The sequence below is a fragment of the Capsicum annuum genome, chromosome 6 (assembly GCF_002878395.1).
Source record: "Capsicum annuum cultivar UCD-10X-F1 chromosome 6, UCD10Xv1.1, whole genome shotgun sequence".
Taxonomy (NCBI): Eukaryota; Viridiplantae; Streptophyta; class Magnoliopsida; order Solanales; family Solanaceae; genus Capsicum; species Capsicum annuum.
Genome location: NC_061116.1, coordinates 191,876,362 through 191,898,955, shown reverse-complemented (window position 1 = coordinate 191,898,955; position 22,594 = coordinate 191,876,362). Strand labels below are relative to the sequence as shown.

At 34.8% G+C, this 22,594-nt stretch overlaps 3 pseudogenes; all 3 read right to left on the bottom strand.

Annotated features, from left to right (window-relative positions):
* Window positions 1-10,393: 10,393 nt before the first annotated feature.
* On the bottom strand, window positions 10,394-10,895 carry LOC107874016 (annotated as a pseudogene).
* A 14-nt stretch (window positions 10,896-10,909) lies between these two features.
* LOC107874017 lies at window positions 10,910-12,231 on the bottom strand (annotated as a pseudogene).
* Window positions 12,232-13,081: 850 nt separating this feature from the next.
* Window positions 13,082-14,938, bottom strand: LOC107874018 (annotated as a pseudogene).
* Window positions 14,939-22,594: the final 7,656 nt, after the last annotated feature.

The window sequence follows — 22,594 nt, the reverse complement described above, 5'->3', positions numbered from 1 at the left end:
TACAAGCTCTAATATGATTGTGTGTCTACGCATACTCATGATATCAATCGATGCACATCTAAAGGTGTAAGTCTACAGTAAACTAGTCTAATCGATGGACCCTGAAAGAATAAGAATATTTTTTACATGATTTTGACATGGGTCAACAACGATGGGAGTCTATAAGTGTCACCAACAGTTTAAGATTATCTATTTAAATTATTTTTAATTTAATTATTTTCTTCCATCAGCCCCAAAACATATGATTATCTATATAAATTATTTTTAATTTAATTATTTTCTTCCACCAGCCAAGTGATGGTCTATATATGAGTACATAGATCACCGTATTCTACGCATAATCAGAAGATCAATCGATCCACTATTGAAGGTGTAAGTCTACGGTAGACTAGACAAATTGATAGCTGACATAGGTCATGATTTATTACGGTCTATTAAGTATCACCACCAGTTCAAGAAAAATGTTTACTGCTCCAACCGTAATAAACGGCTACTTTTATAATCCATCAGTGTCAACACTTCAGTTTTACTTCATATATAAGGTCGGTCATCCCTCATTATTTTATTTCATTCGCTTTGTTTTGTTTTTAAAAATTCTACAATATCTCAAGCCTCTCAAACATCCAATTCTAAAAATACTCTAATTTATCATTATGGGAATGCGATGGTTCTGAGGACGTCACGCACGGACTCAAATCCAGATTGCAAATTTTATAATTGTGCAATTGCGAAGGTGAACTCTGTGTGTCTTTTTTATGAATTTAAGTTAGTCGTTATGTAATTATTATTTTTTCTAGTATAATGGCGCATGCTCATTTTTTAAATGGCTTGATGAGCTATCGCTCCAACCAGTCCATCAACGTTGAGTTCGGGACCCGAGACATCAAATTTTTAAGGCTTGGCAAAATTTAATCTACTACAAAGGCTCTAACAATGCGAAGAAAATAAAGATTTTCTTATGACTTTTTTCAAAGAAGCCGAAGAATAGAGAGATCAATTTAAAGTGTTGCTACATGACACCAAAATAGAGAGGGATCAACTAAAATAAAAATTGATTTTGGTCGAAGAAAGGAAGAATGGCCTAGAAAATGTTATGTGCTATAATGCTAGTATTCGTTCTTTGAAAAGGTGTAACATGGATGTAGTGATATTGAATAAATAATAATACTTCTATTTTTATATAATGTTAATACTATTTTTTATAGAATCATGGTTGATCAAACAACATGTCAGCTTAAAACCGACCAGCATGGTAATGATAGACTACGCATGTAGTATACGAAAGATTAAGTATGCATTCTATGACATTAACCATACACTGTACCAACTATGACAACACTCTGCATATTCAAATGGCCATGCCACTAGCCAGTTTGATAGAGACAGATTCAGTGCAAAATCATAACAACTACCATAAAATAAAAGAATGTTTCTAATATCCTACCAACAGATCCTTAAACTTTCATACTTGTCAAATAAAAAAAATATTTGTCCGATCCTAACTACTGATCATTCAACAACACATTAACAATATAGCATTCAAATGTCTTTTTCCTTATCTTCCTCATCAACACAAATGTTACTGTTGATTTCACCTACGATATCCATGACCACATCTTTTTGGTCAGCTTCAGCTCTTTTTTTCTTAGCAGTTACAGCTACTTCTTCATGCACGTCTTCTTCTCCTTCTATTTCATCATCTGCAGCAACTGATGCTTTTTTGGCTGGTTCTTCTTCACCTTTTTTTTTGTCAACATCTGCAGCTGTTTTTTTTTCAGCTTCTTCTTCTTTTGCTTCTGCAGCTGCTTCTTTTGAACTTTCTTCTTGGCACATGTCTTCTTCCATTTCTTCTTCTTCATCCTTCTTTTCTTTTTTTTTTCTCTCTCGCCACAATAGAGGCCATCTCATCTATTTTGCTTTCTTTTTATCCTTCTTCATTTCTCTCCGATTCACAAAGATCCACATGCACGATATCATCATATTACAAAGTATTACTAGTATTTAAAGCTGAAAACTCATTAACAACATCAATTATTGAATGAAGTTACCTCGCTCGTGTTGTCTCTTATCTTGTTCTTTTTTCTTCAGTCTTTTCTCTCAAATATAGGCAGCAATATCCAACACTGCTTCCTCGAGTGCAGCAACACGCTTATGAAGATCCCCGGGGGATGAGGTGCCTTATGTATCTTTGGAGGTGCTCAGAGTATCATCATTACCAACGCGTACTTCAACGGGGTTACTATCCAAATCTCTGTTATCATCACTGCTCTCATTTGAAATAAGTATAGTCACCCCTTCTAAATCTTTCGTTAAGCCATCGAGAACGTTATTCTTTACCTCGTCCATATATGGCTCAAAGGAAACCATGTAATCCGTCTTCATCTCACGAAGAGTAGGGATGATGTACTGGTACACGTTCTACAAAATATCAACTAACAATTTCATAGCATTCGATATAACAATAGTATTATTATTGCATAATAAAAAATAAGTTCATACCTCGGTAACTTTTCCTTTGTACTTGATGGGTTGCCTTCGATTATCTGGTCACTTTTTGTAGTGTACCATCTGTGGATGAGAGAATGGAAAAGAGCTCATTCATTGATTTTCCAGTAAATTTTTCAAGATGAGGAAAGGACTCGTAGATCCAAACCTGTAAGCAATACATTAGTGAAAAAAGAACTCAGAGTCTATGATAGAGTAAAAATAAATAAATAATCTAGGATAAACTCACTAAAGGATTTATGGTAGATACCATGAATGCCCAAGGAAATCCGAATAGGGCATAAGATGCCTTCTACTTCTCATCAAATACTTTTCTCTGCTTCTTCAGGTCACTTTTCTTCTTTAGATAGTCCAGGGTCAGTTGAAATGTCTCTGTTCCCCACGGATAATTCTTGAAGAAACTCAAAGAATCGACCATTCGAATCAGTTTCGTGTCGACAACCTTCATTGAATATTTTGCAAGCAACATGGTGTGCAAGAACCATAGTAAACAACACTCAAACTTCTAATCCTCGTTCAACTTATTCCCTCTGATCAGGTGTAGCAAGTTGGCCGTCGTAATGTTTTTGTTTGTTGTCACTTTAAAGCAAAAATTCTTCCCCTTTGCTAACACCTTCTTCATTTTTTATTCACTGGGGTATGATGAGCAGTTCAGCCCCGTGATCAAACAAAAATCTTTTAAGCCAAAACAGGCAGGCTTGTTGTTAACGCAAAACCATATCTCATGACGCTTCTTATTGTTCTTGATGCGTCGCAACAACAAATAATGGACCAACTGCCCCTTGAACTTGAGATGTTTTGGCAGTTTTCTCAAGTGTCCAAAACAGGACCCTTGAATCTTTTCTTCAACTCTTGATCGATAAGAACTTGCTGGAATTCTCGATAAGCAGCCATTCTTGATCTGATCGATATCTTTACCAGGAAAGATCCGACCTCATCCATTATCGTTCGAAGGTCATACCGCTTCACAAAAATGAACCTTGAAAGAGATGGCACAGACAAGGGGTCATTATCTCCATCAACACTTTTTCTTTCACTATCTTCGCTCGCTTCACTGTCATCATTAGCATTATGTATGGCAACATCTTCATCGGAATCGACGTAGTCGCTTATCTCCTTTAACTCCGAATCTGATTCGGACATCGACTTTTTATTTTTCTTTCTTTTTGAGACATTTCTAACTGCCTCAGTTTTTTTTTTCTACTGCTACCAGCAAAATCAGAAGCGGTACTGGCTTTGCATTTAGAAAGGATGTATATTTTTACCCATTTTTAACGCAATCTACACCTGCAGAACAAATCTTCTATTTTCAGTTCATAGACCATAAGTCTATCAACAGAAATAACTCAATTTTAAATGAATTTCATATGTCTAAAAATTGATTTCAATCTAGGGCATTTTCATTTCATAGACCACGGGTCTACGGACACAAACAGGTTACTGTTCGAATCAAAATACCAAAATAACTCTTCCACCATCAAACAGTTCACTGCACACTTCAATAACCGAACCAAAATCCAACATGCAGCATCAAAACACAATAATTTCTAAAATCAAACTAGTGCACCTAATCAAACTAATTAGCTATTAATCTTTCAGTTTCCACTATTTTAGCAACCATATTTTAAAAGAATTTCATATGTCTAAAAATTGATTTCAATCTAGGGCATTTTGAATTCATAGACCACGGGTCGGTTTCATAGACCACGAGTCTACAGACAGAAACAAGTCACTGTTCGAATCAAAATGCCAAAATAACTCTTCAAATAACGATTATCCCACCATTCAACACTTCTTTGCTAAAAAAATTCGGAACTAAACCAAAACTCCTTAATCAACTAAATTCGATAAAAAAATTTAATTTCCTACATCACTACGAATCGATTAGCAAATAAACCCATTTAAATGGATCTAGAAATGATTGCAACTTGATTTTAACTAATCTTACAAACCAATAACGACCCCTTAGATGCTGGAAAAGAAGAAGAAACGAAAATGACAATTTTGGGATGACGGTTTCTTAAGCGGGAGTTGAGAGAATTGAAGAGGAGAGAGAGAGTTTTTTTGGATATTGGAATAAGTGGGGGGTGTTAGTGTATTATATTAAATTTTCAAAGTTATAAAAATGATGAAATGGTCCTTTGGCCCATCCGTGGGTCCCACTTTTTTAACTTTTTCCAACTTTTTATACCCTAACCCTAAAAATTAAATAAAAAATAATTATAGTGGGTAAATGGCAAAATAGTTTTGGAAGTGGGTAGTCTTGCCAATTTTTCCCTAAATAGTTAGTTAAAGCAGTTAGTTGTAAAGTTAGTTATTGAATGTAACTATTAGTTAAATACCTAACTGATTAGTATATATATATCTCTATCACTGTACAGTAAATTGATTCAATAAGAATAAAATTTTCTGATTCTTTTTCTCTCATGTGCTCTCCTCTCTTTCTCTAAATTCTTCAAACCTATAAAACTTTAAGTCTCAACATGGTATCAAAGCCACGAGCTTCTAATTGTTAGCTCTTCTTCTTCATCGATTCTATGTTCTTCTATTTCTGATTCTTGCTCTGTTTTTCTATCAAAATTGATCAACTGATCAATTCTTGTTTCACTATTCTGTGAAAAATCTTAGCATTTTGTTAAAATGGAGACTACTAGTAACGAAGGAAATGGTCCAGTCAATGAATCCAGTGGCTCTACACCTTCAACTGTAGAGAATTTTGGTGTAGGGGTTATAGTTGATGCTTCACACCCTCTGTATCTTACACCTGGAGATTCCAGTGCAATTTTTTTATTTATTTTCAACTCACTAGAACAAATAACTACTCTTTGTGGTCCAGATCAATGTGAATTGCTCTCTTAGGATGTAATAAGTTGGGTCTGGTGGATGGTGCATGGAAGAAAGAAAGGTTTCATGATAAATTCTGGAATCAGTGGGAAAGATGTAATGCAGTCGTACTTTCTTGGTTGATGAATTCTATCTCTCAGAATTTGGTTAGTGGCATAGCCTATGCAGCAGATGCATATGTTGTTTGGATGGAATTGAAAGAGAGGTTTGAAAAAATTGATGGTTCACGCTCCTTTAATCTTCACTGTGAAATTGCAACTTTGGTTCAAGGTACATCTTCAATTTCAGTGTATTTTTCAAAATTAAAAGATCTGTGGAATGAGATTGAGGCGTTAGTTTCATTACCTAGCTGCAATTGTGATAAGTCCAAAGATTTCTTTGATCATGTGCAAAGGCAGAAATTGTATCAATTCTTGATGGGCTTGAATGATTCTTACATTTAAGCTAGGATTCAAATTCTGTTAATGACTCCTTTGCCCTCTATAAATCAAGCATATTCCATGCTTGTAAGTGATGAAAGTCAAAAGGGACTAGCTGCTGCATCTGGGGTTCTTGGAGCTCCTCCTGTCATGTCTAATGGAATTGGAAACTATGATTCTACAGCTTTATACAGTTCTAGGCCTAATAATGTACAAAAGTACAAAAATAACTACAATGTTCAATATGATTTCTGCAAGATTAAAGGGAATGTCAAAGAGAATTACTACAAGATTATAGGCTATCCAAATGATAGGTTTAAAAGAAGGGTGGAAGTTCTAATTCTGGTGCACATCAAGCTCATGCAAGTATTGATAATCAGTCTATGATGGAGTCTCGAGAATGTGCAAAAGTTTAAGATCAATCATCCACTTCCACTGCTGCTCCTAACAATCAGATGCAGATGCCTTGTTTCTTCAAAAAAGATTAATATGATCAAATTATATCTATGATGAACAATGTGTCTAACACCACCTCCATGGATAATACTGCAGGTATGAACACTACTATGTCTTCCAGAGATATTAAAAAAGGTTGGATTATTGATACAGGGGCTACCAATCACATGGTAGCTGATCCTGATCTTCTTACCAGTTACATTAAACTAGATTCTACTAAGTCTAAAAGAGAATTTTTGCCTACTGGTGATATAGCTAATGTTACTCATGTTGGCACAAGTATGGTTACTGTAGGATACAACATTGACAATGTTCTTCACTTGCCTAAATTTAAGTTTAATCTACTCTCAGTCTCACAGGTAACCATGGTATTACATTATTTGGTTGCATTTTTTCCTGGCTTTTGTAGTATATTTCAGGATATCTACAATGGGAAGGTAAAAGAAATTGGTAGACAAGAAGATGGTTTATATTTGATTCCTTCAATTAGTACAAAATCAATAAAAGTTGCAGATTCCTGCTCCTTGGTCTCTAAAGACAAACTAGTTGACATAAATCTGTGGCATGTGAAACTTGGTCACAGTTCTTTTAAAGTTCTAAATAGAATGTTTGTAGTACCTTTAGAGACCTGTAGCTCCACTATTAAGTCTTGTACCATTTGTCCATGTGCTAAGTAAGTTAGAGCTCCATTTCCTAGAAGTAGCATTAAAAGCACTGCATGTTTTGATATATTACATCTTGATGTATGGGGACCCTACAAAACTGCTACATATAATGGAAATAAATATTTTTTGACAATTGTTGATGAATTTTCAAGAATGACTTGGTTATTTTTCCTTAAGCTAAAATCTGATGTATGTGTTGCTCTGCAACAATTCCTGACTTATGTTAAGAATCAATTTAATACAACTGTTAAGGTTATTAGAAGTGATAATGGTACTGAGTTTGTAAACTCAGTATGTGACTCTATATTCAAGACTAATGGCATTATACATCAAACTTCATGTACATATACTCCTCAGCAAAATAGAGTTGCTGAGAGGAAGCACAAACATATTTTAGAAGTCTGTGGAGCTATAAGGTTCCAAGGTCACATACCTCTAAAATTTTGGGGTCATTGTGTCCTGTCAGTAACATACTTAATCAATAGGATGCCTACCCCTGTACTTCATAATAAGTCTCCATTTGAGGTTTTATATGGTAAAAAACCTTCTTTTGATCATCTTAGGGTGATAGGCTGCCTAGTTTTTGCTAAAACTATACATGAAACTGATAAACTTAAGACTAGAGCTATTCAAGCTATTCATATGGGATATTCTTCTACCCAAAAGGGATATATACTTTATGACTTTACTCATGATGTTTCTTTGTGCACAGAGATGTTGATTTCAAAGAAAATATTTTTCCTTTCCAAAACATCAACAAAAATGAACTAGCATCTTTCATGGATGTCTTTTCTAACCAGTTGCTAACATCTGATGACCAACATCCAATGTTTACACCATATCAGATGCCTACCAGTTCTGTTGTTTCTCCTAATGTTGAGGCTCCTACTGCCATCAACACCACCAGTCCACAACATATTACTTTTGTACAAAGAAGGTCATCTAGATCTAAGGCTCCACCTCTATGGATGAAAGACTTCATCACAACCAAAAATTCATCTGCTGCATCAGTTTATGGTCTATCAAGTTACATTTTTTATGACCACTTACCCTCAAATTATCAAGCCTTTATTGCGGCTACCTCTATGGAAGTAGAACCTTCCACTTATGCTGAAGCTATTACAGATCCAAGATGGGTTAAAGCCATGAAGAATAAGATAAAAGCCTTGGAAGATAACCAAACTTAGAAGATTGTCAATCTATCAGAAGGAAAGAAACCTATAGGCTATAAATGGGTGTTCAGATTTAAGTATAAAGATATTGGAGATATTGAAAGGTTTAAAGCAAGGTTGGTAGCTAAAGGGTATAGTCAATGGGAAGGGATTGACTATAATGAGACTTTCTCACCAGTAGTTAAAATGGTGACTGTCAGATCTGTGTTAGCACTTGCATCTATTAAATATTAACATATACAACAAATGGATGTATATAATGCCTTTCTACAAGGTGATCTACCTGATGAAATATACATGGAACTACCACAAGGATTTCAAAGTCAGGGGGAGAACAAACCAGTTTGCAGACTTCTGAAATCCTTGTATGATCTAAAGCAAGCACCAAGACAATGAAATTCAAAGCTATTGGCAGCTGTTGTACATCTTGGGTTTACTCAGTCTCAATATGATCATTCACTCTTCACCAAAAAAGCTGGAAATGATCTAACAATTATTCTTGTCTATGTGGATGATATGTTGATTACTGGAAGTAGCTTAAAATTAATAGAGGAAACCAAAGCTGCACTACATCAAGCTTTCAGAATGAAAGACCTTGGGGAGTTAAGATACTTCCTTGGCATTGAGTTTTCCAGGTCTAAAGAAGGGATTTTAATGCACCAAAGAAAATACACTCTGGAATTAATATCTGAATTGGGATTAGGAGCAGCAAAACCAGCAGCCACATCTCTTGAAGCAAATGTCAAGTTGACAACAAAGGAGTTTGATGATCACACAAACAATTCTAGTAAGGGGGAGAATGATCCATTAACTGATATTGGAATTTATCAAAGAATTATTGGAAAAATATTATACTTAACTCTTACCAGGCCTGACATAGCTTTTAGTATTTAAACACTAAGTCAGTTTCTACATCAACCTAAGAGATCATATCTAGAGTCAGCTATGAGAATAGTAAAATATGTTAAAAATCAGCCTGGACAAGGTGTATTGCTATCAAGTAACAGTTGAGAACAAGTTCTAGCCTATTGTGATGCAGACTGGGCAGCCTGCCCAAACTTAAGAAAATCAGTAACAGGTTTCTTAGTTAAACTAGGAGATTCCTTGATTTCTTGGAATTCAAAGAAACAAAGTACAGTTTCCAGAAGTTTAGCAGAGGCTGAGTACAGAAGCCTTGCTTCCACTACTGCTGATCTTATCTGGATACTTGGTCTGTTTCAAGAACTAGGACTCAAGCTGACCATTCCTATTCAAGTTTATACAGACAGCAAATCAACTATGCAGATAGCTGTAAATCCAGTGTTCCATGAAAGAACAAAACATATAGAAATCGACTGTCATTTTGTGAGGGAAAATTTTTAAAAAGGTGTGATCAATACAGGGTATATCTGCACAAGAGATCAACAGGCTGACTTACTAATCAAAGGGTTGTACAAAGCTCAACATGAACATTTATGCTCGAAGCTTGGACTGCTTAATGTGTTTGCACCTCCTAAGCTTAAGGGGGAGTGTCAAGGAAAGGGATAGATCAGTCTTTATACAAATAGTTAGTTAAAGCAGTTAGTTGTAAAGTTAGTTATTGAATGTAACTGTTAGTTAAATACCTAACTGATTGGTATATATAGATCTCTATCACTGTACAGTAAATTGATTCAATAAGAATAAAATTTTCTGATTCTTTTTCTCTCATGTGCTCTCCTCTCTTTCTCTAAATTCTTCAAAACTTTAAGTCTCAACAGTGGGTGTATTTATCAATTTCTAATGAAAAGGATGTAACAGTAGCTTGTTGGAACGCAAGAGTTTTTGATTTTGTAGTTCTGTTTTCTCACACAGGCTTAGTGGAAGCATTTAAAAAAATCTAGTTAGTTATAGAAAAAAATGCCGAAGCCATTAAAAAAAAGGTAGCCTGGTGCACTAAAGCTCCTGCTACGTAGGGTCCAAGGAAGGGCCCCACCACAAGTATTGTACGCAGTCTTACCTTGCATTTCTGACAGAGACTGTTTCCAAGGCTTAAATCCGTGACTTCCCAGTTACATGGCAGCAACTTTACCAGTTACTCCAAGGCTCCGTGGGAAAATATTGCTCTGATGTAACCAAAATTATCTAGGTGTTTTGAGGTGATGTTTCTCAATGGAACATTAGGTATGCCAGGACGCGATCTCAATATAAGCCGGTAAGAAAAGGAAAGAACATTTCAGTAAATTGATAATACAACTTTTGAAAAACTACTTTACAGTTATTTCAGGTCTATATTAGATGATTTCCATATCTTAAATATTTCTCAAACCAAATAAAACAAGCACAGGTTTCTTTTTCTTGAATTGGAATTCAGTTAATTTAAATGAGGCTGAAGGCGAACAGAAAGGCCGTGCGCTGGGACAGGAGAAGCATGGAACACAATCTTCTCATCTGGAATCACCTTTTCAAGTTTAAACCTTTACACCACATTGTGCATGAATACTAGTACTTCCAGTCAAGCATACTCTTTTCCTGGGCACATACGAGGTCCTCCACCGAAAGGTACAAATGTGAATGGTGCAGGACCGCTTCCTTCAAACCTTGAAGGATCAAACTTTTCAGGATCAGAGAAGTACTTGGGGTTCTGGCGTGTCAAGTGAACTGACTAAAATGTCTGTAAAGAATAAAAACATGTCAATCTCATACACTCTTTCTATCGATATGAAGCAAAATTAGTAGAATAAAATTTGTACCTTCTACTTTTTTGGAATAGTGAAACCTGCATATGTAAAATCAGTGATTGTTTCCTTGAAAGATCCTTGAGCTGGTGGAGTTAGCCTCAGTGATTCACGAGCTGCGTTCCATGAATACTTCATCTTCTCAACGTCCATTAAACTTTCGCATGACACCCTTTTGATTTCGAACCCGACACATCCCTCACAAATTTTCCCGCCTTGGATAGCTTGATTATATGCTGTTCTGGGCATATCAATAGGCATGGATAACATCCTATTTGTAACAAGAGTGAAAGGGTCAGCCACCTCTTTATTTCCTCTGGATCTACCAGACTCATGAACAGTCGACATGCCAAATCAAATGTGTACTGCATTAGACTCCCAATTTTCATCTAGGTGTTCACGAGCCATGGCATCCATAACCACAATGTATTGTTTTAGAGCCTCAGGCTTAAGAATATCATGAAGAAAACTACGTTTCAAAGCTGATACTTCTTTCAATGAATTCTCCACAAAATCAGGGAAAAGCATGGCCTTTTTCATGGATTATGGCCACCATGAGGTGAGAAGTTTGTTCTCACTTGAGAACAAGAATTTATTTCCTCGTGAACCACAAAAGAATGCCATTTTCTCTCCCATAATTGATGTTTGGAACAAATCGGGAGAGTACTTTTCCATTCTATCTTTGATGAGTTTCTTAGGAACTAAAAAGGCAAACTCCATGTATTCTCCTAACAATGACCATCCAGAAGTTCCTGGTGGAAGGTTTTTTGCTATTCAAATCGCGTTTACGGAGGACAAAGATTAAATGGGGAGATGGAAGGGTAGGGAACTATGGCTTCCATTTCTATTTTCTTATTCTAATAACAATGATAGCAAGAATTTGAGTGTTCTGCCTCTATCTTGGAAAAGTGACTGTAGAAATGGACATACATACATATGTATGAAGTGAAAGGCTTGAGCTAATTGGACTACATAAGCAGCAGGACAATGACAACAATAAGACAACTTAAAGGATATACCTGAATATGATAAGTGAAAATCTTTAAATAGTCGAATGTAAATTTGGCATTTGTTGTGCTTTATATAAACAGGACAAGATTTATTCTCTTCCTTTTCGTCTTCTATGCCTCAGAGATATAGGAAGATTCTTCCTTGCCTCACTCTATGTAGTTCAAACAGTTCAAAAATGCCATCAGGTGTGTGTCGGATCTGTTAAGTTCTTAATTTTGATGATTAACAAACCAACCTTGGGACCTGGTTCATGTAGAGCCACGCACAGCCTTCTGATGATAAAATTGCAACTACTCAGGGACCAGGTTCATCGGGACTATGCCTTCTGCACTAAGTCAACAGTCCAGCTAAAAATAGTACCGGGTGGCAGAAAAGTTGGTCGCAAAGTTGCAACAACCTTTTTGCTTCTGCCAATCAAAATGATCCTAGGTTTTCTTGTCTCATATATATTTATATTGAACATGTTACTACAAGAAAACCTAAGCTTCCATATCCAAAGAACTTCAAATCTCTCTTGAAACAAAACTTTCAACCAAAGCCTCACTTGAAACAAGGACTTGCTCCGTCGTCACTTTTGTCTTAAGCTCGTGTTGTATTTGAGTCTTTGTGTTGTGGTTTGTAAATGCTTAACCTACTGCTCTAGTCCATAGGTTGTAGGTGTTTTCCATTGTTAGTTCTCTTCATGTGGGTTGAGTCAGCTAGAGGTAGTTGATAGTTGAGGCTAGAGGTAACTAGTGATTGATTCAGTTAGAGTTAGTTGTTTCATTGTTAGCAATAGAGTTATTGCTTTGGGAGTCTTGTAATAGAGCTATTGCAAGTTGCAAAGGATTAAAAAATTAATCCTTGAACTACAGAGTCTGTATTCAAGTTTGCTTGAAGATCGTGAAGTGGTTGGAAATCCTACGTGGTAGGTTGTGGTTTTACTCTCTTAAACAAGAAGGTTTCCACATAAATATTGTGTGCGCATTGTTTATCTTATGCTACATTTTCTTTTATGCTTGTTCATTACTGCATACATTGAGTAGGGACCAGGTCCATAAGTTGGTGGGCTACTCGTACAGTCTTTCAGGATCCTTCAAAAGTAGTGCCCTTTAGGAGGATCTGACATGGGTGCGACAACATTTTTGAAGAGTACGAGCAACTTAGGCCTCACTTGCCAATTTGTTATCTGTAAACCATTGGTGATCTATGTAGCCTAGCTCTCTGGAGTTGCCTATAGAACATTTTCTTATAAATTCGAGAAAGTAAGAAAAAACTCAAGGAAACCTTGTTATTACTTCAAGAGGAAGAATTACAAACAAGAAAAACAAACACACAATAACGCATCCACCCAAACTTATTCAGCCGGATTGGACTTTATTCAAGCTGGTAACAAATTCTCATTGCGAAAACGAATTCTATACCATCAATGGAAATTCAAAAGGCAATCAAAAGATACAAAAGATCATCATTTGATGAATGTATGTCTAGTTTTCGTCTGCAACAACGATGACTTGCTTCCCAATATTTTCTCCACGAAATAATCCAACGAGAGCACCAGCTGCATTTTCTAATCCATCTTTTCGACGAATTCATCATGATGCTTCAAATTGTCATCATCTATTTGAAATCCCTCCATTACAATGCGTTTGGTGACAAGGTGAAATAAGTTATGAATACCATCTGGTTTGTCGAGTTTATTATACTGAGATATCATTCCAGAAACAACAATCTTACTGTTAGGATTCATGTGCAACAACACTTCATCCAACAAGGGCCCTCCCACATTGTCAAAATATATGTCAATACCATTTGGACATCACCTGTAAGAAAAATAAATCACAAGTCATAAAATCTTTGGCTAATAAGATATGCTATAGAAGTAGCTATTTCATATTTGTATGCACTAACCTTGTTAAAGCTGCCCCTAAATCTTCTTTTTTTGTAGTTGAAATAACCATCGAAGTTAAACATATAGTACTTTAAATCATTAACCTGCAAATAGACAATTAATTCATGTCATATTAAACAGTAATGTAAATATTGTAATGAACACACATAGGTTAGCTAGAAATGAAATCAATTGAGTCACATATGCGTTGGGATCAAAATAACAACACATCAATGCGTGAGTCAACAAGTGCAAATCTTGAACAACGATAGATCAGACAATAAACAAAAGCATACTAAGAGAGGCATAATACTTTGATATGATATGCTCAATTCGAGGGGATACTCTCCTCCTAAACAGGATTCTTTATTTTAATGACTAAATCGTAGAGGTTCTTGCATGTATTGTTGTGTGGAAGGAAAGATTGTAAATTTATAGAAGTCCAAAACTTTTTTTTTTATGTAAGACCTTTTTCAAACAAGGAAGTAAATGTAATTACGATAGAAAATCAGGTCAAACCACAACAAAAATGTACCTTCTCATCAGTGCCTGCACTTCCAACAACGTAACAATTATTGAGTTTGGAAAACTGTCCAGCAAGTTGACCAACACCTCCTGCTGCAGCTGAGATATACACAACTTGCCCTTGCTTTGGAGCTGCTACATTCGATATGCCAACATATGCTGCAAATCCTCCAATACCTATAACAATATCATCATATGTGTTAATTGGAATTAAGATCAAAAGCAGCTTATGTTAATGTAACCTTTACACCATCTAATTTTATAAATACACTTAATTCAATTGTGTATATTGTATATAGATGCATGTGCATAGATCATGTATATTTAGCATAAAATATACACTAATATTTGGACGTTGGACTATACTTTTTTCTTAAAAAAAAATCAAGTTTGAGTAAGTAGGATTTGGAATATATGTACCAAGAAGTCCAGTGTAATAGCACAATTCTACATCTGAACAACGTTTGATTTTTCTTAGAAATTGAGGATCATCTTTAATGATAGTATATTCTTCCCAACCAGTAATTCTGTTAGCAACGTGACCAGCTTTGTGGTCAGTCAGTAGTTAGTTTGTTGCATTTATTTAGGAGTCAATAAGTAGTTTCCTAGTCTTTAGGCTGCAGTAGTAGTGGAGTCAGCATTAGATTGAGATATTTTAGGAACAAATAAATGTTTGTTTAGTGGTTTTTATCTTATTTAAGGACTCTTGTAATTTCATATTTGTAACTTGAATACAGAGTAAATTTCCACACTTGCAGAGTCTCTTTCTTTTCATTACTGTTGTAGTGTATTTTTCTATCATTTGGTATCAAAGCCAAAAAAAAGTTTTTTTCCCTGTTTGGAGTACTATTGTAGCAACAAAATAATGACCACTGAAAATTTTGTTCAGCCCGCTATTCCGCGTTTCTATGGTCATTACGACCATTGGAGTATGTTGATGGAAAAATTTCTTTGATCCAAAGAGTTTTGGCCAGTTGTGAGTGTTGGCGTACGAGAGCCAGCCACTGGTACTGCCTTGTTGGAAGCACAGAAGGCAGAGTTGGACAATCTAAGGTTAAAAGATCTCAAGGCGAAGAATTACCTTTTTCAGGCTATTGATCGCTCAATACTGGAAACAATTCTTCGCAAAGATACTTCTAAACAAATATGGGATTTCTTGAAGAAAAAGTATCAAGGAATGGCGAAGGCGAAATGAGTGCAGCTTCAAGCACTTCGTGGTGAGTTCGAGGCTCTACGTATGCAAGGTGGTGAGTCGGTAACAGAATATTTCTCTAAAGTTTTGGCTATCGCAAATAAAATGCGAATTCATGGAGAAAAACTAGAGGATGTTACCATCATTGAGAAAATACTTCGCTCGATGACTGCAAAGTTCAATTATATCGTCTGCTCTATTGAAGAATCCAAAGATGTTGATGTTCTTTCTATTGATGAGTTGCAAGGTTCTTTGTTGGTTTATGAGCAGAAATTAAACCAACAAGACAAGGATGAAGTAGCATTGAAGGCAGTGATGTCTTCAAAAGGAAGAGATCCAGAGAAGGACAAGTGGAAAGGAAAAAATTATCACCAGAAAGGGGAGAAAAACAAAGCTGGCGATTCCCAGGAAAAGGAAAAAAGACGCGACAAGTCTCAAGTTGAAAGACGTGACAAGTCTCAAGTTGAATGCTATCGATGCCATCGATTTGGACACTACCGAACTGAGTGTCGTACCAATTTAAGTAAGAATCGTGGTGGTAGATCTAATTTTGTAGCAAGAAAGGAAGACGCGGAAACAAAGGAAGAAGAAGAGGAGGTTTCACTTTTGATGGCGTATACTTCCAAAGAGAAAGTTCCCACAAATTTATGGTATCTCGATACTGGCTACAGTAATCATATGTGTGGGCAGAAAGAGGCATTCTCAGATTTGGATGAAACTTTTCAAGATACCGTGAGATTTGGAGATAATTCTGTGGTCTCTGCTCAAGGAAAAGAAAAGGTAAAAGTCTCAACCCAAAACAACTCCATTCATACCATAGGTGATGTGTTTTATGTCCCTGCATTGAAAACAAATCTATTAAGTGTCGGGAAGCTTCAAGAAAAGGGATATGAACTTAATATTAAATGTGAAGTTTGTAAGATACAAGATCCTCGTTTGGGGTTAATCGCTCAGATTAACATGTCGTCAAACCGCTTGTTTCCTTTATATCTTCAAAACTCCATAAAATCATATCTTTCTACCAAAGTGAAAGAGGATGCCTGGAAGTGGCATTTTCGGTATGGGCATTTAAATTTTGGAATCCTGAAGTTCTTAAAGAAAAACAATTTTTGTTAGGTCTTCCGCAACTTGAATCTCCCGATGAAGTATGTGAAGAGTGCCTAGTTAGCAAGCAACATCGTGAATCATTTCTAACAGGAAAGTCTTGGAGGGCAAAGAAGGTGCTGGAGTTGGTGCACTCAGATATCTATGGTCCGATAAGTCCTACGTCTAATGGAGGTAAACGCTATTTCATTAGCTTCATTGATGATTATAGCAGAAATACATGGGTCTATTTCTTAAGAGAAAAATCAGAAGCATTTGAAACTTTTAAGAAGTTTAAAGTGTTTGTTGAAAATGAAGTTGGTTGTAAAATTAAATATTTGCGGACTGAGCGCGGTGGCGAATACAACTCACTAGAATTTGTAGAATTTAGTGAGAAGCATGGAATTAAAAGGCACCTTACAGAAGCCTACACACCTCAACTGAATGGTATGAGTGAAAGAAAAAATCATACAATTCTTGATATGGTGCGTAGTCTTTTAAAGAGAAGTGGCTTACCAACAGACTTTTGGGCAGAAGCAGTTCATTGGAGCATTCATATATTAAATAGATGTCCTACCAGCTCTATTCGAAATATGACACCTCATGAAGTTTGGAGCAGGCGTAAACCAAATGTTAAGTACTTCCGGATTTTTGGGTGTATAGCATAGATGCTGCAAGGAAGAAGTTAGACGATAAAGGTCTAAAATGCATTTTCCTTGATGTTGATGACAAATCAAAAGCTTATCGCTTGTTCAATCCTATTACCAAAAAAAATTGTTATTAGCCGAGATGTTATTTTTTACAAAAAAGCAATCTGGAATTGGAGCGACAAAAGTTCGTTTCAAAAATTTCCCTTTTTCTGTTGAAGAAGATGAAGAACCAGAACGGTCTTTGGAGATCAGTTCACAAGCAAGTCCAACAGTACAAGACGCTGGAGGTGTTGAACATCAATCATGTGATGCTCATTTCAGTAATGAACGTCCTCAAGGTAGAAGAAATGCACCGAAATGGATGGAAGATTATGAGGTATATGAGATCAGTAAATCTAGAAATACGGCCAGTTATTTCTCTTTGTTTTCAGATTGTGATCCTATATCTTTCACTGATGCCGTCAAAGATCCAAAGTGGCAGCAAGCCATGGATGAGGAGATTAGATCAATTGAAAGAAATGACACCTGGGAGTTGACAAATCTTTCAGAAAATCAGAAAACCATCGGTGTCAAATGGGTTTACAAAACAAAGCTGAAGTAAAACGGAGAGGTTGACAAGTTTAAAGATCGCTTAGTAGCAAAAGGCTATAAGCAAGAATATGGTGTTGACTACGAAGAGGTGTATGCTCCCGTTGCTCAATTAGATACCATAATATTGGTGATTGCTTTGGCTGCTCAAAATGCTTGGAAAATCTTCCAGTTGGACGTGAAGTCTGCCTTCCTACATGGTGAACTACAAGAAAAGGTATTTATCGAACAACCTCCTGGCTATGTGAAATTTGGTGCTGAGAATAAAGTGTTTAGATTGAAAAAGGCTCTGTATGGACTAAAACAAGCTCCAAGAGCTTGGTATAGTCGTATAGATGCTTATTTTTTAAAGGAGGGATTTCGAAAGTGTCCATATGAACATACTCTTAATATAAAATAGAGGGGTGTAGGGGTTTTAATGGTGTGTTTATATGTGGATGACTTAATTTATACCGGAAGTAATCTGCCCATGATTGAGAATTTTAAGAAGTTCATGATGGTTGAGTTTGACATGTCGGATTTGGGTATAATGTATTATTTTCTTGGTCTAGAAGTGAATCAATCTGTTGATGGCATTTTTATTTCTCAAAAGAAATATGTGCAAGATATTCTGGACAGATTCTAGATGAAAAACTACAACACTATGAGCACACTAATGGAGAAGGGTCTGAAGATCATCAAAGCATCTGAAGGAAGAAAAGTGGACAGCACTTTATACGTCCAAATTGTGGGAAGCTTGATGTACTTGACGGAAACAAGGCTTGATGTTATGGATGCTGTAAGTCTCATTAGCAGGTTCATGGAGAGTCCAAAAGAAATGCATCTACAAGCTGCTAAGAGGATCCTGCGGTACTTGAATGGTTCCAGTGACTTTGAAATTTTTTATCAGATGAAAGCAGCTGGACATTTGGTTGGTCACACTAATAGTGACTATGCCAGAAATCTTGAAGAAAGGAAAAGTACATCGAGATATGCTTTTATGTTGGGGTCTGGAGTTATTTCTTAGTCTTCAAAAAAGCAATCTATTGTTACTTTGTCGACCATAGAGGCAGAGTATGTTGCTGTAGCGTCATGCGCTTGTCAAGCTGTTTGGCTGAGGAACATCCTTGAAGAACTTCATTTTAAGTAGGAAGGACCAACGCCAATCTATTTTGATAATACTTCAGCGATTAATCTTTCAAAGAATCCAATTGAACATGGACAGAGTAAGCATATAGATGTGAAGTATCACTTCTTGCGTGATCTAAGTAAAGATGCAAAGATTAGTCTTATCTACTGCAGAAGTGAAGAGTAGGTTGCAGACATATTCACAAAGCCCTTGAAACCAGTGTAATTTCTAAAGCTACGTGATCAGCTTGGTGTTTGCAAATTAAACTAGAAGTTGTTTCAGTTTAAGGGAGGGAATGTTAGCAACGTGACCAGCTTTGTGGTCAGTTAGTAGTTAGTTTTTTGCATTTATTTAGGAGTCAATAAGTAGTTTCCTAGTCTTTAGGCTGCAGTAGTAGTGGAGTCAGCATTAGATTCAGATATTTTAGGAACAAATAAACGTTTGTTTGGTGGTTTTTATCTTATTTAAGGACTCTTGTAATTTCATATTTATAACTTGAATACATAGTAAATTTCCACACTTGCAGAGTCTCTTTCTTTTCATTGCTGCTGTAGTGTATTTTTCTATCAAATTCCCCAAACATAATCACCTTCCTTGTAATCTTGATTAGTAGATTTTATCACTTTCGCCCCCCCCAAATCCTGATATAACCTGAAAATTTTCGACCAATCAAACATCAAAATTTTTAAAAACGTGCATCTTCCATCTAGACTATTATATTGACGAAATTAAATAGAACTCACAGAACCAATTTTGATAGGGTGAGGGTGCAGTTGAATTTTGTGACAATAATCTTCACCAGATAATTGTCGAAGTAAATCAGCATCAACAGCCAAATAGAGATTTTTGAGTAACACAGCTTTCTCTCATTAATTAATGGGATAATTGTTGATTTTCTTAGCTCAAAATTATCCTCTTTTGGAAAATCTTTCACATATTCTTTTAACATGCACCACTTGCATGTTTCTCAATGCTCCTTGCATTTTCGAATTATAATAAATGTTTAATTTTTTTCTTGCTCTAAATGACACAAAGAAGGTATATTTGAATATAATTTGGTGAAGAGGGAAATGCAAGTGTTGGGCTATATATAGTGTTTGTTTAAGCACAAAGTAATATAAATAACTATTTACAACATTAATCATGCTACATACACAAAATTTAGCTTTTCAATAAGTTCTGCTTAAGTTATTTTTAATTAAGTTAATGCTCTTAAGTCTTTAAATTTTAATCTAAAACACTTTAAAATGGTCAGAACCGACACATGTGAATTCCATATTACTCTTATATATAAGTTGAAAAAATTCTACCCCTTACACGTGCTTATTGATACAATTGATTTCACTGAGATCATTAATTTTTTGAGTACTAAATTAATTTTGTGTGGGCCAGAATAATGAGTTTTTACATAATAAAAAATTAAATTAAATATTTTATTAATGGAAAGCATATTTCATTCGTTCTATATTAGTTGGTCATTTTTTGTTTATACGCATGTTAAGAAATCATAAATAAGAAGATAAGTTTACTAATTCACCCCTTAAAAAACTTCTTAAAAACTTTACAAACAAGTATGAATATCAATCTGAGATGAAGGGGGAGTATTTAATATGTACCATTAATTAAAAGTAATTTAGTGAAAACACCTATTTTACAAACAAGTGTGACTTTCTTAAGAAATATGCTCAAGATAAAAAAAATAGTATCATTTAGTATAAGAGCTGAGCACACTATAAAAGTGGTTTGGTTTTATTTGAACTTTAATTTCATTAAATGCATGACTTTTTTTATAAAATAAAAAAATTATTTCTTTTCGTAGAATTTATATTATACTCCTTTCGTTTAAAAAAGAATGACATATTTTTCTTTTGGGAGAAGGATAAAAATAGCCTCTCCACAAAAAATAAAGAAACGAAAATGTCCATGAATTCAAAACCCTATTTTTTAGCCATTTCGGCAGTTCGCAGCTTTCTTTGACTTTTTTTTTTGTTGTTGATTTTGTCTTTTTTGTTTTACTTTTGTTGTTGCTCCTTTTGCTTCTTTTATTATTATTATTATTATTATTACAATATAAAGTGTAAAAATTATTTTTATTTTTTCGTTGTTGGTTATTTATTTATTTTTTCTGCTAGTTGTGTTTTCTTCTTTTTCCTTTTTTTTTGGTTGTGTTCATTTTTTTTCTTAAAACCTTATGTTTCTATTTATTTTTTTAAGAGAAAATACCCAATTATCCTCCTAAAGTATATCCAAAAAGGTTATGACACACCTCAACTTAAAAGGGGAGCCTATTACCCCTGAACTAATAAAAGTATAATTTTGATACCCTTAGTGCCTGCGTGGCACATACGGTGGCACACGTGTGCCTACGTGGACACTTCAGTGTGTTGTGCCACGTATGTGCCACGTAGGCACCACGTAGGCACCAAGAGTGTCAAAATTACACTTTTAATTAGTTCAGGGGGTAATAGGACCCCCTTTAAGTTGAGGTGTGTCATAGCCTTTCTGGGTATAGTTCAGGGGGGTAATTGGGTATTATCTCTTTTTTTAATTCTATCAATAAACAATCAAATAAAATTTTGTAGTTCTCTTTTAAAATAATCAAATACTAATTTATAATGTCGTAACCAAATAAACTTTTGTAGTTTTTCAAATAAAATTTTTTAAAAATAACATATTTTAATGACTCATATACATGTTTTAATAAACTATGATACAATTTTTACACACATTTTGTGCATATACATATTATATATAATAGTTATACAACAATGATACAGGTTTTATACACATCATATATATTGATACTTATTGAGATACATGTTTTATACAATCATTATACCATTTCTATACACATTTTATACATATACATCTTTTATACAACAATGATACAGTTTCTATACACCTTATATATATATAGTCCTATACACATTTTATACAACAATTATATAATTTTTATACACATTCTATATAACCTTTAGCTGCAATTATTATTCAGATATGTGTTTTATACATCAAATATAAATTTCTATACACATTCTATATATAATATATATATATATTTTATAAACTATACAATTTCTATACTTATATCGTATATAGATACATTTATACATAATAATTATACCAGTTTTATATAATTACTTAATTGTTATTTTTAAATAATAAAAAAAGACTATTTTTTAGCTAAAATTTATATGCAAAAAAAAAACAACTGAAACAACCTTCTTAAAAAGGGTCATCTCGTATGAGAGATTCCAACAAAGAACGGCTGCTTCGTAACTGCTTCTTCTGCAACGGAACATGTTACTGCTTAAAGCAACAAAGAACGGCTAAAGCTCATCGCAAGATCGGAAAGAACACCAGCCTGGTCAACCCAAGGCTGAAAATGGCCCAATACATTCCAAATAACCCAATGGCTATTTAATGGAATTACTTCGGCCGACAGGCCACAAAATGGCAAAAGACTCAAACTTGGGCTATTATTTTTAAAATGGGTTAGGGTGTTCTTTTCCCTTTTTTTTTTTAATCCATTTAAAAAAGAATAACTTCTTTACTATTTTAGCAATACTTTAATTTCAACTCTCCACATGGCATGTTTAGGACCATAAGATTAAAGAGATTTTGATACATTTGACACAACTTTAATCTAAGGTCACAAGATTCAAAAAAAAATTTTATTTTCTTAAATTTTGTGTTAAGTCAAAATATGTCATTCTTTTTTAAACGGAGGGATATCTTATTTTTCCGATGAAAAGGATTAGTGCAATGACTTTTAGTAGATTAACATAAAGTATAAGAAATATATTCAAG